The following is a 9,778-nucleotide window of genomic DNA, read 5'->3' as shown; positions in this document are numbered from 1 at the left end:
CTGCTATGCTATTGCTCCAGCCCCCTCCCTAAACATTTTTTATTGTTTTGGGGTCACATCTGGAAGTGCTTAGGGTTGACTCCTGGCTCTGTGCTCAAGGATCATTCTTGGTGAGGCTCAGGGGACTATATGGGGTGCTGGGGATTGAACCCCAGTTAGCTTGTACAAGATAAGTGCCCTACCAGCAATATTATTGCTCTGCCCCCAACTCCCCGAAGCTTATTTTTTCTCCCCAAACTTCTGAGGTAGCTTTCCCCAAGATGTCTAGAGCTCTTTTTCTGACCAAAAAAAATGTCACTTTGATCTGTGGAATGAAGGCCAGTGACCCCGTGCAGCTTCGAGAAGCTCTCAGCATAATTTTTCAATTTATTTTTGGTTATCACAGCTTTCACGAGTGGAGATAACCTTGATATAGGGTCATGTCTAGAACGAGCCTGACTTTTTCATCACAGACATTTATCTTTCTCAAGGGGAAGGGGTTGGGGATGAAACCAGGGCTACACACGGGCAAGGCCAGAGCCCATCCCCCGCCCAGGGAAAGCTCCCCAGGCAGCGCTTTGCCCTGTGAAGCCATGCCGTCCTAATCATGTGGGAACCCCCATCCTCCGCTTGCCACCCCAGTGTGGGGAGCCGCCTGCTTACACAGGGTCCTAAAGTGGACACAGCCCTGGGAGCTGCCTCAAACAAGGCCAAGGATACTTGGCACACTGGGGCTGGAGCGATAGCACAGTGGGTAAGGCATTTGCCTTGCACGCGGCCGACCCGGGTTCGATTCCCATCATCCCATATGGTTGCTGAGCACCACCAGGGGTAATTCTTGAGTGCAGAGCCAGAAGTGACCCCTGTGCATTGCCGGGTGTGACCCAAAAAGAAAAAAAATAAAGAATACTTGGCACAGCTCTCTGTCCCACCACCCCGAATAAGTGGAGTGGCCATTGTGTCGTCAAACTGAGCCCGTAGAGAAGTTAATAGTTCACTACTCAAAGTCTACCCGTGCGTATTGGATATGCCAAAAACAGTAACAATAAGTCTCTCAATGAGAGACTTTACTGGTGCCTGCTCGAACAAATTGATGAGCAACGGGATGACCGTGACAGTGACAGTGACTCAAAGTCTGCAAGGATGTTAATAAGAAATAGATGTGCTTTGATTCTATGGAAATTACACTTACTGCATTTATGGGAAATTACAGAAATAATAATATTGTTTTGCTGCGTATTATTGGTTTAGGAACAAGTTGTTTTTCACTGTACTATGTTCCTCACCTTTGTTACAATCAAAAGCATGTGCTCTTTGTAACAGTCATGAATAACTATGAATGATGATTTTGCCTGCCACGTTCCTGATGGAGATGTATAAAAGGCTGCCTGAAAAAATAGATCAAGGCTGCGGTTCCGTCAGAACTCAGCCCTCTCGGCACTTGTATTGTCTCTTAAAGCCTCACCTTCCCTCTCAACCGGTTCCAGTGTCGGCTGGCCCGGCACGCCAGGCTTCTGAGCCATGGCTGAGCTCAGTATCTGAAATCTCAGGTGGCCCCGTAACTCCAGAACTCCGAGCCCTGTACATTCTCTGCCGGCACGGAATGAAATCGGGTCCTTTCCTCCTCTTCCTCTGTCGGATGTGCACTTGTTGGTTTGTTCCGTCCGAGAAGAACCCAGAGGGTGAAAGTTCCCCTAGCACCACCCCAACACCTCCCAGTCTGGCCCATGGCCCAGCTCCCAGGCCCTCTGGGGAGAGGCGCAGCGGGGTGCAGCGGAGAAGCCCCTGGCACGATCGTGCTGACTCCTCTTCTGGGGCACTAGACTCGCGGAGCTGCTTGGGGGTGATCTCAAGTGCCCACAAGTTGGCCTCTGGGGATGTCAGTGGGTGACCCCGTGTTTGTGTTGGTCCTTCTGAGCCACCGTAGCCTGCATATCACTCTGCTCCAGGGAAGCTTCCTTGATGAGCTTGGCGATGGTCAGGTCCCATCGCCAAGAATTGGCGAATAAAGGCCCTTATTGAAGAATAAAGGGCCAGGAAGGTGGTTCATGTGGTAGGGGACATGCCTGGCACGTGTGCGGCCCTGAGTTTGGTTTCCAGCCCTGCTGAGTACGGCTTATTCCTTGCCAGTACTTTCCTGCCGCCCAAGGCAATATCCCTCTGTGCCTGCAGGCAGCTCCTTAACCTCTCTGAATGGATGCCCACAGCTAAAGTGAGATGGTGAGACTGACTGAGCTCCTCTGCCTGCTCTTTGTGGGGAGCGAATGGCATCAAGTTGATGAAAGTCCTTTCAAGGTGGCGGGCCTGGGGCTGCCTCTGTGTGAGGGATTGTTAGGGGCCGGGAGCAGCCCAGCCTCTGGCCGAGAGCGTCAGCGGCGTGAGCAGCATTAGGGAGAGAGAAGAAACCCATTTCCTAATAGAAAAAAAATGACCCCAGATGATGTAAAGAGACCAATAAAATAACCCTAATAAGAGCAATGACAGGCCGGACGAGTCCAGAGCAAGAGCCAATCCCGGGCAAACCGTTACAAATGCGCCCTCCAACCTTCCCAGGAGAGGTTGCCCGAGCCAAGGACATTCATCCTCCCTCGCCCCAGCCTGGGGCCCAGTGTCAATGTTTATTTGATGCTGAACGGCTGGAGTTAAGAGCCTGTCAGAGCTGGTTTGGGTTCTCAGTACTGAGAAGTGAGGAGTCAGAGTAAGCACCCCCCCGCCCCCCACAACACTTTCTCAGGAAGAATCCAGGCTGGGGCTAGAATTGGAGAGAGAAGCTCTGGCATTCTGGAGGGCTCATTTGCGGTTTCTGCCTGTCCAGAACCCATTTTTCCTACTTTCTCTAAGAGCATCTCTCTCTCTTTTTTTTTTTTTTTTGCTTTTTCGGTCAGACCTGGTAATGCTCAGAAATTACTCCTGGTGGTGCTCAGAGGACCAATGGGATGCTGGGAACCGAACCCGGGTCTGCCACGTGCAAAACAAACTCCCTACATGCTGAGCTATCGCTCCAGTCCCTAAGAGCATCTCTCTCTCTCTCTCTCTCTCTCTCTCCCTCTCTCTCTCTCTCTCCCTCTCTCTCTCTCTCTCCCTCTCTCTCTCTCTCTCCCTCTCTCCCTCTTCCTCTTTCCCTCTCCCTCTCTCTCTCTCTCTCTCTCTCTCCCCCCTTGTTTTGGGCTACACTTGGCAGTGCTCAGGGCTTCCTCCTGGCTCTGTGTTCAGGCATCACTACTCCTGGGGGTGCTGGGACTCGAACACAGGTCTGCCACATGCAAGGCAAGTGCCTTAACCTCTGTACTATCTCTCCGGCTGCTACCAAACCTTTCTTTTTCACCCCTTCCCTCCTACTGTGTTTTTGTAGTGACTAGAATTTGGTTGTGATGCCAGTAACTTGGTTATGATCTTCAGTACATTGGTTATGGTGCTCCTTGGGGTGTGGGGGGCTCCTGCCCTTTATTGGGGTACTCACCTACACCTGCCTTCTAGAGTGGGACCCTGAAGTCACAGGCAGAAAAGTTCTATCCCAGGGGCACCCCGGGATTGAATTCTCAGCTGCTGTCCCCCTGCCTCACCCCTCTTACTTAGCCATTGCTCTGCCATTGGTCACTCAGGTGGTTTCTAGAGCTTGTCTTTTGACTATAGAATACTGGACATGAAGGGGTAACTCAGAGTGAGGCCACCCTTGGGGAGTGATGAGGGACATTCCATGGCTGCATGGCCCACCCGAAGTCCGGCAGGGATTAGCCACTTTGCAGGCCTGGTTTCGACAACTTTGGCCTTTTCCTAGGCCAGGCCTCGCCTCTGCGGCCTCTTCCAGCTGGCTCTTACCGTACTCTCCTTGTTTGATGTGCTCAGTCTCTGTTTTAGTTCACTGTTTCACACCCGCACTGACAGTTTGCTGTCCCCCCAAGGCCCTGGGACGTCTGCCAGGCAGTGAAATCAAACGTGAAGTTAAATACAACTCAGCTCTGCATCCTATTCTCATCCCGCATCTTCCGTCCCCACCACCTCCAGCTCCTCCCTCCTGCCTGAGAAGCAGAGAGTGGAGGGATGGAGGGTCTGGACCAGATGACACGGACCCACCCACTATGTTTATTCTAGAACTTTCACCCCAGAGTGGCCTGGTACTGTGAACTCTTATATAATTACCACCTGGGTGTAACAATTACCAACAGTATGCTCATCAGGTGAGTTAGACATTTATTTTTTTCCTTGAGGCCCTTAAAGGGAATTCCCAGGAACCATTGCATTTCACTCTGAATGATTTCAGTTTTGAGTCTCTTATGAATAAGCATTTAAACATAATTAACTACTGAGTCATCGCATGTTAATAAAGTGAACAGTGACTTCTGACCATTAGCTAAAATAGATATTAGCCCATGTTTCTGTCTCAAACTGGCCTGAGATCCTTGGTTTGACCCTGTGTCTTTGAACTCAGAGAAGAGGCGTTCAGCTGAGTGAGTTAGGAGGGAGCTGAATTCTAATCAGTGTCCCCTTTAATGGTAGCAATGTTTAGAGGCTTAAAATTTTTTAAAATTTTATTTTTATGAAGTTGTTCTTAATAATTCATTAGGTTTAATATTCAAACACCAATCCCACCACCATTGCAACTCCCCACCACATTTTTTAATGTTTCCACCCCAAATCCCAAATCATGCCCCCCAAAGCAGAACCAAACAATTAATTTTGTACTGCTTATTATGAATAATCTGCTAAAAATGGTCCAATAACGTTTCCTTAGAGGAAAGTATGTGAAGATTGTTGTATTTCGTCCTGGAGTCAGTAAGCCCTTGTATAAGAGATTCGTTAACCCCGAACAAATGTTGTGTGCGAGGGGCTGGAGCGATAGTACAGCGGGTAGGGCATTTGCCTTGCACACGGCCGACCCAGGTTCGAATCCCAGCATCCCATATGGTCCCCTGAGCCAGGGGTAATTCCTGAGTGCAGAGCCAGGAGTAACCCCTGTGCATCGCCGGGTGTGACCCAAAAAGCAAAAAAAAAAAAAAAAAACAAAAAAAACAAATGTTGTGTGCGACCCTTGGTACATCAGTGGTGTAGAATATGAGAGATCATGAAGCCGCAAATGCGGCCGCACATTGAGACTCCCCCCACTTCCCCGAATTTGTTTATATGCAACCCCATGGTTTGTGAGACATGCATTTGATTCCCTTTGATGTTTGTGCCAGGCATGGGGTGGAAGGGTGTTGGGGATAGACTCTATGGAAATGACTTCCCAGAATCTTGGGTGTAGAAGAGAAAGGCCTGAGGGGAGCACAGGGAAAGGCCAGCCAGTACTGCCCTCCCCACCCTTGTAGAAAGACCGTATTTGCAGAAGCTCCTCAAGAGTTAAGACTCCTTTCATTTGACTCAGTTTTTCATCCACTCATTTATCCTAAGGTGATACCATTGATTGAATATTGTGTCACTCTCAAATTCATAGGTTAAAACCTAATGCCCTGTGGCACGGTATTAGGGGCCTTTGGGAGGTGATGTACCATGAAGGTAGAACTTTCCAGAATTGGATTATTGCTTTTCTCAAAGAGAGTGCAGAGTGCTCTCTTGCCCCTTCCACCACCCGAAACACAGAGAAGTGGCTTCTCACCAGACACCAAGTCTGCAGCTCCTCCGTCTCAACTTCTAGCCCCAAGACGGTGAGAAGCCATTTCTGCTGTCACTAAGTTGCCAGTTTATGGCATTCAAGTTCATGGACCAACTTAAACCAACAGAGACTTAGGTTTATTTATTTACTTTTTGGTTTGGGGGCCACACTCAGCGATGCTCAGGGGCTACTCTTGGCTCTGAACTCAGGAATTACTCCTGGCAGTGCTCGGAGAACCATATGGGATGCTGGGGATCGAATCCAGTTTGGCCATACACAAGGCAAACACACCTCTGGGATACTTACATTTGTAGATATTCTTTCCTGGCATATCTTTCTTCTTTGAGCTACTTCCCACCCTCCCCTCTTCCTTTATCTTGTTATTCCTCCATCGAAGTAGATCCTCTGCCTCTCCTTGCTTGCTTTTCCCCTTGTCTGTCTTTCTCTTCTTCCGAGGAGCCCTTCGTCAGGAACAAGGCTTCATACTCTCCCAGCATCTGGGTTCCATCTCCCTTTGCTCCGTGCTCATCTCTACAGGGTTCGTCCAGGAGCAGAGAGGAGCAACTTCCAAGTGATGCAGAAGTCCGTGGGTCCCCGGGCCGGGTCTCCTGTAAGCACACCTTACTGAGCACTGCCCCTATGGAGGGTGGGAGCAGGGGCACTTCTCTACAGCCCTGATGCCAGAACAGACGAGACCCCTGATGGGGCCTCCCCTCACCCTCACTTTCAAATAGCCTTAAAGGACCCTCAAAGTACCTGAGTGGAAGATTCGGGGAGCTGCATGGGAAATGCAGAGAGAGCAGAGCTGCGGGAGAAGGTCAGAGGGGGGCCCAGGGCCCCAGGGCTCTTGCTGCTGAAGTTCACATTCCTGGTGTTTCCCTGCCTTAAAAACAGTCTCTTACCTTATTTTCTGTTTGTTCGGAAGCAACAGTTCCCATGACCAAAGCTGTTTAGGAGGCAATTTCATGCTTCTTCAAAATAGATAGTGAGACCAGAGAAGGGCTCAAGGGGCTAATACACCTGTTTGTTTTGCGTGCTCGAGACTGCGTTTCATTCTTGGCATCACCTGTTGCCCCAAGCATGGCAGGGAGTGACCCCCCAAGCACCTAGCACCCCTGGGTGTGGCCTCCAAACAGCCAAACAGGGACAAATCATCACACCACACCCATCACCGAAGCCCCAGGGTCCCTCCACCCCTGAGCCCCAATCATCCCCTGTCCCCCTTGGTCTCTCCTCTCCCCCTCTCTCCTTCGTAACCTTTGTTTTGTGATCTGAGTTCAAGAGATTGTTGTCACTTGCTGTCGTCTGTTCCCTTTTTGCTTTGCTTCTTTTCATCCCACATGAAAGTGAGTAACAACATCCAGACCTTGTATTTTCCTGTCTGACTTTCACTTCACATGACAGGTTCCACTGTCATCCATGCAGCTGCGAAAGGCAAGACATCCTCTCTCCTCCCTGTTGTCTAGGATTGCCTTGTGTCTGTAGATCGCATCGTCTTCACTTGCTCATCCATCACTGGCCCCTGGGGCGGTTGCAGAGCTTGGCTGTCGCAAGGTGCGCTGCAGAGGTGCTCACGTGTTTGAACCAGAGGACTTGGATCCTTCAGTTAAATGCCTTGGAGTAGAATTGCTGGATCAAACGTGCTGCCCTGCCTTGTCAATGGTGTAAGTGCATTTCGTTCAAGACAGACTGGCTTCGTGGGGCTGGAGCGATAGCACAGCATGTAGGGTTTTTGCCTGGCACGTGGCCGACCCGGGTTTGATTCCCAGCATCCCATATGGTCCCCCGAGTACCGTCAGGAGTAATTCCTGAGTGCAGAGTCAGGAGTAACCCCTGTGCATTGCCAGGTGTGACCCAAAAAGAAAATAAAAAAACCCACTGGCTTCATAGCTTCCTGAATATTTAATCACCTCCTCTGTTAGAGACCCCCCAGGCAGCTGCTGTTGTTTCTTCCATTGAAGAGAAGATGCTGAGGTCGGGAGAGGTTCAGAGCATGCTTACAGGGCAGGGGAAATGGCTCACAGGGCTGGAGCACAAGCTCAGCATGAAGGAGCTCTGGATTTAGTTCCTAGTACCCCTGGTTCCCTGAGGCACCTCTGGGAGCAGTCCCTGAGCATTGCTTGGGGGTGGCCCCCAGAGGACACCAACAACCAAGAATGTGCCTACAGGGTAAGCACCCTGTGGCTGGGAACTGGGGTCGAGGTGTGAGCTGGGAAGGGGGTTGGTTCTCTTCCTTTCTGTATATCCCCAGCCCTCACTGGGTGAGGTCCCAGGACAGGGCCATCTTGGGGACAAGAGTGACACCACACCAGTGACCTTAATCCTGCTAGGTTCGTGTGGTCAGAAACCTGAATCAGTTGCTCTCTGTTCATTCTGGGTAAACGGAAGCATTTGGGGTTGGTCGTATGGGTTGGCAGGGGGACACCCCTGCATATCACTTTGAAAAGTCACTAGGCTCAGCCCAAGGGCTGGGTTCCCTTCTGAAGCAGGAAGGTAGTTGGGCGGGGGGATGGGGTGGCAATGAATTCTTGGGACATAATGAAACCAAGATGGGATTTGAAGTCACTCTATCACTAGCCCTAAAAGCATTCTTTATTATTATTATTATTATTATTATTATTATTATTATTATTACCATCATCATCATCATCATCATCATCATCATCATTATTATGTTTTGGTCCACACCCAGCAATGCTCAGGGGTTACTCTTAGCTCTGCCCTCAGTAATCAATCTCGACTGGGATGCTGGGAATTGAACCCAGGTCAGCCTTGTGCAAGGCAAGTGCTCTAGCCATTATACTATCGCTTCGCCCCCCGTGTCTCAAAGCCTTATTGCAGAAGCCACGTTGTGGACACAGGAAGTGAGGTCTGATAAGGTGCTCCTGGCATCAGCACAGGCCCAGACAAGGCTGGACCTCCTCTGAGAGAGAGAAACTCCAGCGGGAACAAAGGGCTGTGGTAAGGATATGGAGGAGGACCATCAAAAGCTTCAAATTCTTCCTCTCGACAGCACCATAGCAATGGACTCTTACCTCAGTAGAAAGCCCTGCGTGGGGGAAGTTTGGGAAAAGTGATATAAACTAACCGGGATGAAGGAAGAGCACACATGTGTTGGCAGCCCATGCTGCCCGTGCCCGAGCTGCCTGGCACACATTGCCTGTGAACACGCTGCCTGCAGCTGCCCTCTTGAGATATGTATCTCAGCTAGCATGTGCCTTCCTGTTCTGGGGGGGGGGGTCACTGGCATCCGCACCCAAGATCCATACCCTCAGCCCTCTCTCCGCATGCTCTCTTGAATGCATTACTGTCTCTCTCCCCTTCCTCAAATGTCTCTAAATAAAAGCCGTATCACTTCATTGTTTGTCTCCCACCGAAATTCTTTCCTGTGAGGGCAAGGCAACAGACCTAAAAAGCCTAGCTAAAGCCTAGGACTGACTTTCTTTTCCCACAAAGAGCAAACCCTCGTTCCAACCTGAGCCCACGGCTTCCCGAGAATCAGGTGGCAGGGGTCATCTCCCATACCGTGTACAACGAGTGGACATGAGGGGACTGGCGGGACATGAACGTCCTCTGGGGCCTCATAGCCAACTTTCTCTGGTCCCAGATCCACCAGGTGCTTCCCAGGGTGACAGAATTGGATGGAGAGAAAGTGGTACATTTCTTTCTGGAGAATGCCGCCTCTCTCCTTCCCACCTCACCCAAGTCACCCGCAAGACTTCCAGGGATGCCCCAGGCGGCTGCCAGTGGTTTGGCAGATGTGAACTGTTGCCTCAGGGAAAAGCAAGAGAAAGCCTGAGGCCCAAGAAGGATCTGGAAGGACCTACAGGAAGAACACTCCCCTCTCCTCAGAGCTTCACAGATGGAGGGAGGACTTTTGGGGCATCTGAACTAAGGTCCCTGAGAGAGGGGTAGAGGGTAGGGGTCAGTTCTTGCCAGAAACAGGCCACCTCTGCTGGTCCCAGACGACACTAGGGAAACAAACACATCCTTCGTCAAGCCCTTGTCACAGTGTCAGGTGGGGGCAGGGCTAGATCGTGGATTTCTAGACCCCTGGGCATGGGAGCAGAGAAAGGAGTTGTCAGAGATGGACCCGGACTTCTCCAGAACATGCCCCACCCCCCCAAATCTTTTTAACTTAAGTTGGTTTCGCCTTCAATTTTTATCCCTTTATGCCGAAGGGTGTTGACTGGTAAAGACCAGCCACTT

This window comes from Sorex araneus, chromosome 1 (genome assembly GCF_027595985.1).
Source record: "Sorex araneus isolate mSorAra2 chromosome 1, mSorAra2.pri, whole genome shotgun sequence".
Taxonomy (NCBI): Eukaryota; Metazoa; Chordata; class Mammalia; order Eulipotyphla; family Soricidae; genus Sorex; species Sorex araneus.
The sequence above is the reverse complement of the archived record's forward strand: the minus strand, read 5'-3'. Positions refer to the sequence as shown.